Below are 12,024 nucleotides of genomic sequence, written 5' to 3' on the forward strand. Positions count from 1 at the left end.
TTTTAGAGAAATATAAATTGATTATTAATAATTGGTTATTAATAATGATAATTATATGATTAATTTTTAATGATCATTAAATATATTTAATACAAATAACCAATTTTAATTAGTTAATAAATAAAAGAAATTATTATTGTACAATTGTAGAAGTAACAAAATATATATATATATATATATATATATATATATTAATAACCAATTTAATATTAATAACGATAATTATCGTTATTATTCAATAATAATAATAATAATAATAATAATAATAATAATAATAATCTTTTTTTATTAAAACACTTATCTAATTAAATTAATATAAATGTTTAATGAAAATAAAGAATGGATTTTTTAGCTTGAAGGATAATACAATCGAATATTCTTGAAGATTTTAAAGCTGTGAGTATATATTCTTCCTATATTAATATATGCATGCATGTTATCTCATTTATAATATTTACCCGTTAAATTTGTTAGTTGCTCAACCGATTCATTTTATTTATTGTGATTGAAATTGATATATAATTATAAAGATTTTTTTTCCTCCATTAATTTTAGTAAAGAAATCCATGACATAAAATAAAATAAAATAAAGTCAGTATCTACTTTTTTTTCAATATTTTTTATATTTACGGTAAATATTAAATGTAAAAAAAATAATATTAATTATTATCACTTTTATTTATTTACATTCATAATTAAATTTAATATAATTATAGTAAGTCTCTATAATTATAACAATTTATATCTGTTACATATATAGCAATTATATTATATATAATTATATATCTCCTCTTTTGTATATACTTAGCAAGTATTTCTATTTATATAATCTACTTAATATATTAAAATTGGTTTTTTTTCTCAACTAATGAGAGTGAGGTGTGAATTCCTCATGAATTCATTTTCTCTCCAAAATGAATGCATTTGATGAATAATGCATAATTATACTAATTTAGAAAAATATCTTTATTATAATTATATAAAATCTATATTTAATACATTATTAAACTACTAATCAATTATCAATCAAAAATATTTTTAATAATAATAATAATAATAATAATAATATACTAAAATTGTATTTTTTTTCTAACTAATTGAAGTGAGGAGTCAATTTTTCATAAATTCATTTTTCTTTTAAAATAAAAGCACTATTCTCTCTTCTTCTAAATTTATTTTAGAAAAATATCTTTATTATATTTATACTACAGTTAACATTTAATGAATAATATATGATTATACTAATTTAGAAAAATATATTTATTATAATTATATAAAATTAATATTTAATGCATTATCAACTAATGAAAGCGAGGTATCAATTTTTCATGAATTTATTTTTTCTCCAAAATGAAAGTACTATTCTCTATTCTAAATTTATTTTAGAAAAATTAAAATTCTATGCTGAATATAGGTGGCAAGTTAAAAAATAATAAGCAAGTTCATAGAATCAAATCATATTTCTATAACATATATAAGAATGTATATTTTTATTATATAAAAATTGAATTTCTGCACTTCGTGATGAGCCTGACATACTTCTTAGTGTGTTTCTTAATTTATTTTTTATAACTCATTGAATATAATTTATTATAGTAAATTAATTATATCAACTAATTGATTTGATTAGGTATTTAAATATCACACGATTTATTATAATTTATATCAATAAAAAAATTGTAATTTATTATATCAATTATTTTAATTCATTAATTTATAAGGTACATAATAACATAGATGATTTATTACTTATACTGATTAAATACAATAAAAACATATTAATTTAGTTAAAAAAACATTATCTCCTATGTTTTTCTATTTATTTTTTTTAATTCATTAAATTCAATCAATTATTTTTTAATTTATTTTTTGAATTCAATAAATCAAATAAAATTGATTATACTAATTATTTGTATTCACTAATTAATTTGATTAATTCTTAAAAATATTTTTATTTTTTTATTTTATTTATTTAAATATAACTAATTAGTTATTTAATTTTATTAGGATAAATATCAAATTCTATTTCTAATATAAAAATACAAAATTTTATTCATTCTATTTTTATTTTACCACTATAAAAGACCATATATACTAGAAAAAAATATAATTCATTTACCAATTACTCTTTCATTGGGTAGCTTTTACAACAATTCTTTTTCTTCCTATGAGGCGTCGTCACAAGAAGGCAACTATCATGGACACAAATCAGCACACACTCTTCAACTCCTGTGCTCATCATTCAAAGCAATATATGATATGTTATTTATTAAGCATTTATAAACCATGGTATTATCAAGTTTGCATAAATAAATAAAAAATTTGTAATTAAGCTTAAGTCATTTACCTATTTGTGTAGTATATTGTAGTGTGAAATTACTTTTAATTTGTGTTGTGCAATGATATTATGGTTTAATTTAAGCTTTTATTTTAGAATTGTGTTATGATTTTATCTCATCATTTTCTCTTAGATATTAAGTTAATGTTTTTTTATTTATTATTATTGAAGCGGATGTGATATAAAATTTGTAAAAAAAAAAATTACATTCAATTTATTTTATTGTAGTCTTCTATTCTTCTATTTCTTTTTATTTTTTATTCATTTTATTTTCTTTTTAAATATCATATAATTTATTATAATTTATACCAATTAATTAATTATAATTCATTATATCAGTTAGTTTAATTCATTAATTTATAATATACATGATAAAATAGATCATTTGTTACTTATACGTTTATTTTTTTAAAATATAAATCTGAAATAATTATATTTTCAGTTTTTGTTATGAATAAAATATTATTAATAATGAATAATAATTAACAACTCATACTTTTAATCAAAGTGTTTGAATGAATTTTATATTTATTAATATTAATTACTGATTATTTTTTCATAAATAAATTATATTATAATTTTATGTTAGTTCATAATTAATTAATTATTAATGTTCATGTTACTCTGAATTTTAATTTTATAAATATTTTATTTAAATATAATTTTTTTAACATAAAAATGTATTATTTTTAATAGTATCATAATTTTATATTTTTTAATTATTCTAAATGAATATTTTATCAAATACTAATTAAAGTTATTCTTCTATTTGCTTTTACTAATATATTTTTTAACTATTATATAAAATTAAAATCGTATTAATGAATTTAATATTAAAATTAATTTGGCTTTTTTATTATTTAGAGTGTTTTTCAATCAATAATTTTATACTCTTTACTTTTTTTTCGGTTTCATTTTGGATTTTAATTTAGTACTCAAAGGTAGTGAAATTCCATTGATACAGAAATAAAGTTACAAAAGGGTCTATAAGGTAGAATAAGTAAAATAATGTGATACACACATTGCAACATCCAAATGAAACAATTTAGGATCTAAAATGTTTATCTTTCTCTTTCTCGCCGTCTATTATATTATCTATTCTATTATATAAAAATCGATTTTTTACCTTTAATGATGGAATCAACCTAGCATGCTTCTACTTTATTTTGTTTAACTCATTAAAGTCAATTCATTATGATGAATTAATTAGATCAACTAATTAATTTGAATAGATATTTAAGTATCACACAATTTAAAATTATGTATATTAATTATTTGATTTAATTTTTATGATATATAAATTTAAGGAATGAATTAAAATAAGATAATTTATTACTTATTTAAATTGAATACAAAAAATATAAATTAATTTAGTTAAAAATTTACTATTTTCTAATCTTCTATACATAAAAATGACAAAACAAAATTATAAAAAGTCTTTTTTCATTTTTCTATTTTAATTTTATTTTCTTTGCTTTTTTATGTATAATTATTTTTTATATTAACTTTGTTTATTTAATAATAAAATATAGTCATATTAATTCTATCATATAATAATATATTTTTTTCTATATTAATAAAAAAATTTCAATAGTTATCAACTATATCTAATAGAATGACTGAGAAGTGAGAATTACGAGAAGTTAAACCCAGGTTCAAAATGTTGAAACAAAGAAAAGAAAACATTGGATATATGATTAGAGAAAAATGTATAATAATGACAAAATATACTAAAACTTGATTTTTTTCTCCAACTAATAAAAGTGAGGTATTAATTTCTCATGAATTCATTTTTTTTCTAAAATGAAATCACTATTTTTTTTCTAAATTTATTTTAGAAAAATATATTTATTATAATTATATTACAATTAACATTTAACAAATAATGCATGGTTATACTAATTTAGAGAAATATTTTTATTATAATTATATAAAATCAATATTTAATACATTATCAATTAATAAAAGTGAGGTATCAATTCCTCATGAATTCATTTTTCCTCCAAAATGAAAGTACTATTCTCTCTTCTAAATTTATTTTAGAAAAATATCTTTATTATAATTATACTACAATATTACAATTAGCATTTAACGAATAATGCATAATTATAATAATTTAGAAAAATAAAATAAACTCCAATAATTTATCTTCCGACTGCACACGTGTATAGAATAACTTTTAAGAAGGATTCATGTATAGTAAATACGATCGATGATTGTAAAATTGTATACTAACATTGATATAATATTATTTCAGGTATATGTTTTGCAGGCATCAAAGAAAAGTGTTGAGTTGTTTTTTAGTAGATTTAAATTATTTATTGTTTATTAGAGAATTTTGAGCATTAGAATTCTCTAATAATTTATTATTTATTTTGAGCTAATTTTGATATATTCTTACTTGACAATAAAATAACATATAAAAATTTGTTGGTGGGTCTAAGTATTATTAAGTTATTTATGGTCACATTGAGTATATATGTTTGATTTATTGAAAAAAGTAAATTACTAAAACCAATTAATAACTATTTTAGAGTTAATATATTTAACACTAGCTTAAGAAAAAACAAATAATATATAACATATTATATTTTTATTAATCAAATTATTATAATTTAAATTAATCTTAAGAAAATAATTTAAAATTATAATTTTAATTTTATCACGTGCATGGCACGGGTTAATACACTTGTTTTATGCATAAAACCTCATTTTATAGGATATTAATTTTATACGATAAAATATTTTACTAGTATTTTATATGTAAAAAGGTTATTATGTATGTATATTTAAATAAAATTTATAACACTATATCACTGTTATGCATAAAAAAAATATAAAATACTTAATACAAATAAGGTACGGGTATAATTGAGAAAGTCTAAATAATGTTAAATTAAACTCCAAAAATGAAATATATTTGAACTTGAAAAAAATGTTGTCAATTATGTCAAATGAGGCATAAAATACAGAAATATTTTCCTTCCTCTAATAAGTAATAACAACATAAATGCAAAATGTAATAAAAGAAAATTATAAAAGATAGTGTTACGTGGAGGAGGTTGTAGGCAATCAGAGACTCCATCAGACACCACAACAAACATGTCCTTTTTGAATCCACTGTTACGAATCAATTTTTCAAGAAAAAATTCCTCTCCATACAATAGAGTAGCATGTCTCGTTCGAAGTTTCCCTCTCTCGAACGATTTTCTACTTTAGTGGGAGATCCAGCATAAGCGATGGCCTCTATTACCGCCATTGCCTCATTCCTCCTCTTTTCTTTCTCAATCTAACCTCATTCTTTCTCCCTTACTGTTCTATTTGCTTTCGCTTTCTTGCATTAGATTCAGAGGCAGTTGTAACCAAACAGTTTGTATTATGATAAGTTACCGCTAGATCTGTTTTTTGAAATTTATATATTAATTAAAATTAGAATTTATTTACAACCACAACTTTGTAGATAATAACTAAAAAAGAAGCACTCCTCAACTTACTTCAATAAATCCCAAATTCCAGTCCATAATGGTGACTTTCGTGTAAATCTGTTTCTTAACTCTGGCATAATAATGACTTACACATAAAAGTTTGAAATTCTGGTTCTTGAATCTACAATATATGGCCCAAGCACATAACTGTACTCATTAAAAATTAGAAAGATAAAACAATAATTATAATAAAAATTTATACCAAAAAATTAAGAAAGATGAAGAAGAGCTTTAATTAATTTTCTACCATGGAGCAGTGTAACTTGAAGCTGTCATTCACCGAAGAATGAATTATAAAGGATTTTTCTCTAGTTATAATGAAATCAAACAACAAAATAAAGACAGAACTAACCATCCTTCATTCGCATCATCCGCCGGCGAAGGAACGGCGGCGTTCTGCGGTAGACGTAGTTCTACAGATCCAACAGCGGCGGTAGCCTCCATCACCGCAGTAGCCTCATTCCTCTTCTTTTCTCAGTCAATCTAGCATCTTTCTCCTTCTTTCGCCGTGCTTTATTTTTTCACCACCTTTTCTTCTTCTCTTCGATGCGATATCAAAAGAGGAAGTCTGGTGCCAACTACTCTCCCTATCTGAACTTGCAACTCTTTCTCATATTCTCTTTTTGAAAGTCCTAAAACAAAATCATTTCCAATTTGAATTTGAATCAAATCCCGTCCAATTACTTTTTTGGATTGAAAACTGTCAGCAGCCCAATATTAAAAATATACACTTATCAATCATACATAGCTCCAGTGTCAAACATAGAATACTTCACTTGTTGAACAAATACTACAACTGCATTCTTATTATATATTAATAGATTATGATCTATCTATATACGTACTTAATTTGTTTTTATTTCTCATATTTTCAATCCATTTAATCAGTTAGAAAATCATGCTGAAAAGTCACATCAAAATAAATTAAAAAGTTGAGTCTTGTGGAAAGACTTGGAATTATTAATGACTAGTCTTTTAGTGTGTAATAATTTAGACTAATTTATATATTAGCGTGTGAAACTGTGAATCAACTGATCTTATACAATTGTTTTATCAAAACTAAGGTGATGCTAATATGCTAAAAAAAATATATATTATATAACATATAAAGACATTATTCATTTTTAGTTCTTATATATATTTTCTACCCCATTTCATACGTTATAAAATTATGTAGATAAATAATGACAAATTAAGCTTAATTTGATATGAAGACTTGGAAAAATTGTTAATAGTTGTTGGTGTTTAGTGCTTACTTGCCTTTTATTTTATCCTTGTACAACACGTTCCACCATTCACATGCAAAATGAAAGATATGCTATCCAGTTGTGACCCTGGTTGGGTTAAGGAGTTGATCGCGGTTGACTCTCTCTGGTTAAAGTTAAACTCCCAAGCACGTCTCTCCCTTCTATTTATTCATCTTTTTTATCCCCTTTGCTTCAACAATTAACCTGTGAAGGAAAAAACAGACACCAAAGGAATTTTGTAGCCTCTCTTTACAACAATTAACCTGTGAATGTCGTTGTTCTGACCCATGATTCTGTTTATGTTTTATATTTCATTTTGGGTGTGATCTGTGTGTTCTGCAGCTGGAAAATCTCTCGGGCAGTTTGCTTTGTCACGCACAGTTGATTTCCTTTGTCTTCTCTCCATTGTATGGCCTTATCCCTTGTGTATGTGAAATATGAAGTTTGATTTTTTTTTTCTTTTAATTTTTTTGCATCCCAGTATTATTATCATTTGTGGTTTTAAGAAATCCAGTTCAGGTAGTTTGAATCTATTTTTCTGCTTTGATTGGAAAAAAAAACCTGCTACTGTTCTTTGTTCTTGTGATTATGTCAATGTTATGTTGCACTGGTTGCATTTATATATTAAATTCTTGGTTAGTTTCATAACTGTTATTTTATTTTATTTATATCTCTGGTTTTTGCATTTTAGTTTGTGTTCAAATTATATATTAATTACTCCCATTTGTTCTTGCTGATGGTCATAATAATGAATTTTTTTTATTTTCCCTCTCAAAACAATCATCTTACCAATTTCAAATTTCAAATGGATGCATCTGCGTTGCTTATAAATTTAGATGTTTATTTTTGGTTCTTTCAAATGGATCCTCAAATTTTTAGAGTCTTTGTTAGGATTTTGCTTGTTTCCCTACTGGATCACTTTATATTGAGTACTCTATTTGATTATGTGCTTCTGTTTGAATATGCAACACTGGAAGGTTCATTAAAGATGAGGTTGTTAACTTTTCCTTTACTCTGAGAATTTTCCTTCAATGCCATTATTATTGTAATGACATCTCATTTTCTTTTCACTCCTTGATTCTTCAGGCTAGATATTTCTTTCAGCAACTAATTTATGGTGCTATTGCTATCATGCCATGGTGATAATCATTCCAACGTCTTTAAAGGCGGCATAAGTTGGTTATAAGTGTAACTAAGATTATTAAAGGTTTGAAATTAGCCATCTGGAATTGGTCTTTAAAGATTGTTGTATGATAAATTCAATTTATTTAGAAAAATTAAGTCAATCATGCTCTTTAGAATAGCACCTTAAAGACGGTTATGAGACAAGTCGATAGATTTCAATGACCTCATGTCTCTAATCATTTCAAAAATTTTGCCAAACAAATTGTTGTAGGAGAAATTGAGTCTAATCAATCTTGAAATGAAAGATATTCCAGTATGAATTAATCCAAACAATAAATTATTTGATAAGTCCAAGTTGACTATATATATAAAATTACGAATGTAATCAAGTTCTCTTCCTATGCAGGAAGAGAACTTGATTACATTCGTAATTTTATATATGTAATCAATTTGGACTTGTCAAATAATTTATTGTCTGTATTAATTCATACTGGAATATCTTTCCTTTTAAGATTGATTGAACTCAATTTCTTCTAGAATATTTTGTCTGGCAAGATTTTTAAAATAATTAGAGATAAAGTCATTAGAATCTATTGATTTGTCTCATAACTATTTTTGTGATGCTTTTTAAAGAGTATGATTGACTTGACTTTTCTAAGTCGTTTGAATTTATCATACAACATCTTTTAAGATCAAATAGAAACCAGTTTCAAATCTTTAATGTTCTTCGTTACACTGTCTGTGGAGGGAAAATGAAGAGAGGGAAAATGACAAGCTAGTCAAAACATTGTTTTATTCAATTACATTCCATAGCGTTGCAACTGGTTTCTGGAAAATGATTGGATTTTTGTATTTCAAAAAGAATTGGAGGTATGTTTGTTTTGGATAGGTGGAGAATGTAAACCCCGCTAAAATCGGTAAATTATTAGTTAATAAATTGGATTTTAGTTAGGAATGCTAAAATACAAAACTAATATCAAAATAGGATAGGGCTCGTTGAAACGAAAATTTTGATACCAATTTCGAAAATTTGGCCCAAAAACGGACCGAAAGGGCCAAACCGGTTGAACCGGGGCCCAAACCGGGCCCATGGGTCCAACCGGACCCAAACACTTAAATGAGGCAGCAGCTCTTTTCTTCCTCACAAGCTGCTGCGACGCCATTACAGCAAGGGAGGGAGAGGAGATTCACAAACCCTCACCATTCCTTCCAACTACCATAACTTCCTCATCCGGGCTCCGATCGCCGCACCGTTTGCGGTCACGCGTCGGGCTCGTCGAGCTCTTCAATTTTATCTAAACAAAACAGTAAGTGAATCGGTTTTTTCTAGCTTCATTTCTGCTGGTATATGAATTTCGAGTTTAAGGTTTGAGAAACTCAATTCCTTTATGATTTTTATGTTTTAGGGGTTCACTAGACTTGATTTCTTGTGGGTATTGCCCAAGGATCAGTGGGTAAAGGTAAGAGATCTCAAACCCTAATAAAATTTCTGAATTTAGGCATTTGGGTATTGAGTTGTTATGTTGGATGTGTTAATTGTGGTTTAGGTAGTGTGTATGTGAATGTTGATGCTTGTTGGAGGCTTGTTGGTGATCAAGCTTGGTTTGGGACTGTTTGATTAAGTTTGGAGGGGCTGTAATTTTGAGTTGTGAGGCTGCCTTGGGTGAACTAAGTGATCGGCCAAGGTATGGTTTAAGTTTCGCACGTTTAATATTTACGGTGTTGTGAAAACTTAGGTTAGAAGAACCATAGAATAAGTTGAATTGTTAATGACATTAATGAGTAGCTTGGTATTGTTGTTAGTATAATTTTTGGTAATCATATATTGGGAATAGGAGGTCTTGAGGTTATTAATTTTATGCCCTTGGACTTGCTTATGATGGATTGTGTTGGTGTTGGTATAGCTTGATGATTATGGGTGATGTTTGTTCTTGAAAAATTGTTATGTGAAGTAATGGTTTAATGCATGTATGAGAGTTGATGATGGCATTAATGGATTGGTAATAGGTTGATGGAATATTGTGTGTGAAAGGTTGATATTGTATAAGTGGAACGGTAATTGTGAAGGGTTGTTCATATATATTCACATATGATTTATGCTAAACGCAATCTAAGATTATGGCTTATTGGATTGTTTAAAAATAGCTTGAAACGGCTGTTGATGAGGTAGAAATGGAAGTGTTAGCAAATGTATGTGTTATAGGTGAAGAGAGTGGTAAATAGTGGCTCTTATGAAGAGAATAAGGATGTTAATGAAGTTTAATGTTAAGGTTTGATACTTGATGATGTATTGATGATAATTGCCATGGCTTATGAATAATGATATCTGAGATACGAGTTTCCCTGGGTAAGAACCGTGGCTCGCCACCACGTGTTCCAGGTTGAATCTCGATACTCTGTTGACCCTACGTCGTAAGGGTGACCGGGCACGTATAAATTCCCGGGTATGGATACCCCCATTGAGCGATGATATGATAATTGAATGTGAACTCTATGCATAAACTCTTGGGGATGCGCGACGAGGGACAGTCTAAGGTTTTCGGACTTGTCGGGTTGGCTGGATAACCGACAGATGGGCCCCATCAGCCATAGGACAGGCATGCATCATATGCATTTGTTTGTTTTGATTGCTATGCAGTTCCTGGGTATGCCTAATTGATATATATTACCTGCTATTTGTTATACCTGCTATTTGTACTATTTGATCATTACCTGTGCATGAAGTTGTTTGGTTGCTTGTTCTTGTTGATTGAAAATGAAGGATTAACCACATGAACGTATTTTGGTTCGGTGGCTATTGTGATAGTGGTTCGGTGGCTATTGTGATAGTGGTTCGGTGGCTATTGTGATCTTCGGTTCAGTGGTTTGTTGTTAGGTTAAGATTGAACTTGAGTAAGTTAGGCAGATTTAGAATACCTACCCCTGTTTATGGCTTCTATTTTAGTGCTTAAGTTGGATAATTGATTAACGGAGTTCTAGGATTGCCTATGGCATTCTCAGGACCGTATTTCTTATGCGCGTGGCACTTTTACCATGCTGAGAACCTCCGGTTCTCATTCCATATTGTTTTGTTGTTTTTCAGATGCAGGTCGAGAGGCTCCTCGCTAGGCGTCTGGATTCTGGAAAGCGAAGTAGTTCTTGGGTGTATTTTGGTTTCTATTTGTATATATATGTATATATATGTGTAGCTCACTCTCCAAGTAACTTATGTATGCTGCTCCTCTTAGAGGTTGAGGGAGAGATAGGAGTTTACTTTGGTATTTTGGTATATTTTGGGGACACTTATGTATGTTTATATGTATATATGTATCCTCCGGCCAGCCTTAGCTTCGCAGGCTGAGTCAGAGGCTAGTTATGTTGTTCCTTGACTTTTCTTTATCCCTTCGTTTATTGTTTTATCATGTTCCTATTAGGTTTCTCAGCACGCAAGTAATCCTATTCCTTGAGCGTTGCGCTTTTTGTTTTGCGATTCTTATTTACCCACTTTGTTTCAAGGCTCCTAGTATATTATTTTTTTCAGTATTATATGTATATCTTTACTATTAGAGGTCTGTAATACCACACTACCTCTGTTTTATGACTTAAGCGTAAAACACTGTGTAGTAGGGTGTTACATTATGGTATCAGAGCAGTTCGTTCCTATAGAGCCTGAGGACAGACTGATTGTGCTTTTGTGCATTCTCTGTGTATGTGTTTATGTGCTATTAGGATATCTAATTGATATATGTGGCATAAATGTTCATGAGCATGCATTTGGGACTTAAAGCACTGAACTTGAGATATCGAGACTGATCCACTTGATATCACTTGTTTGGTGTGTATAGGGACC

The 12,024-nt window shown here is 27.1% G+C and overlaps 2 long non-coding RNA genes across 3 annotated transcripts; one reads left to right on the plus strand and one right to left on the minus strand.

The window, feature by feature from the left end:
• Positions 1-5,224: 5,224 nt before the first annotated feature.
• On the minus strand, positions 5,225-6,417 carry LOC140184631 (uncharacterized). Of its 2 annotated transcripts, none has more exons than XR_011881732.1 (3): positions 6,176-6,417; positions 5,833-5,970; positions 5,225-5,736 (listed from the first exon to the last, which is right to left on the minus strand). It is a non-coding gene; the product is annotated as an uncharacterized lncRNA (long non-coding RNA). The 2 variants fall into 2 exon arrangements; XR_011881731.1 differs by having other exon boundaries at positions 5,833-5,944; positions 6,176-6,411.
• An 850-nt stretch (positions 6,418-7,267) lies between these two features.
• Positions 7,268-9,724, plus strand: LOC112802963 (uncharacterized). Its single transcript, XR_003202599.3, has 3 exons — positions 7,268-7,477; positions 8,157-9,502; positions 9,602-9,724. It is a non-coding gene; the product is annotated as an uncharacterized lncRNA (long non-coding RNA).
• Positions 9,725-12,024: the final 2,300 nt, after the last annotated feature.

The sequence above is a fragment of the Arachis hypogaea genome, chromosome 5, assembly GCF_003086295.3.
Source record: "Arachis hypogaea cultivar Tifrunner chromosome 5, arahy.Tifrunner.gnm2.J5K5, whole genome shotgun sequence".
In the NCBI taxonomy this organism is placed as follows: Eukaryota; Viridiplantae; Streptophyta; class Magnoliopsida; order Fabales; family Fabaceae; genus Arachis; species Arachis hypogaea.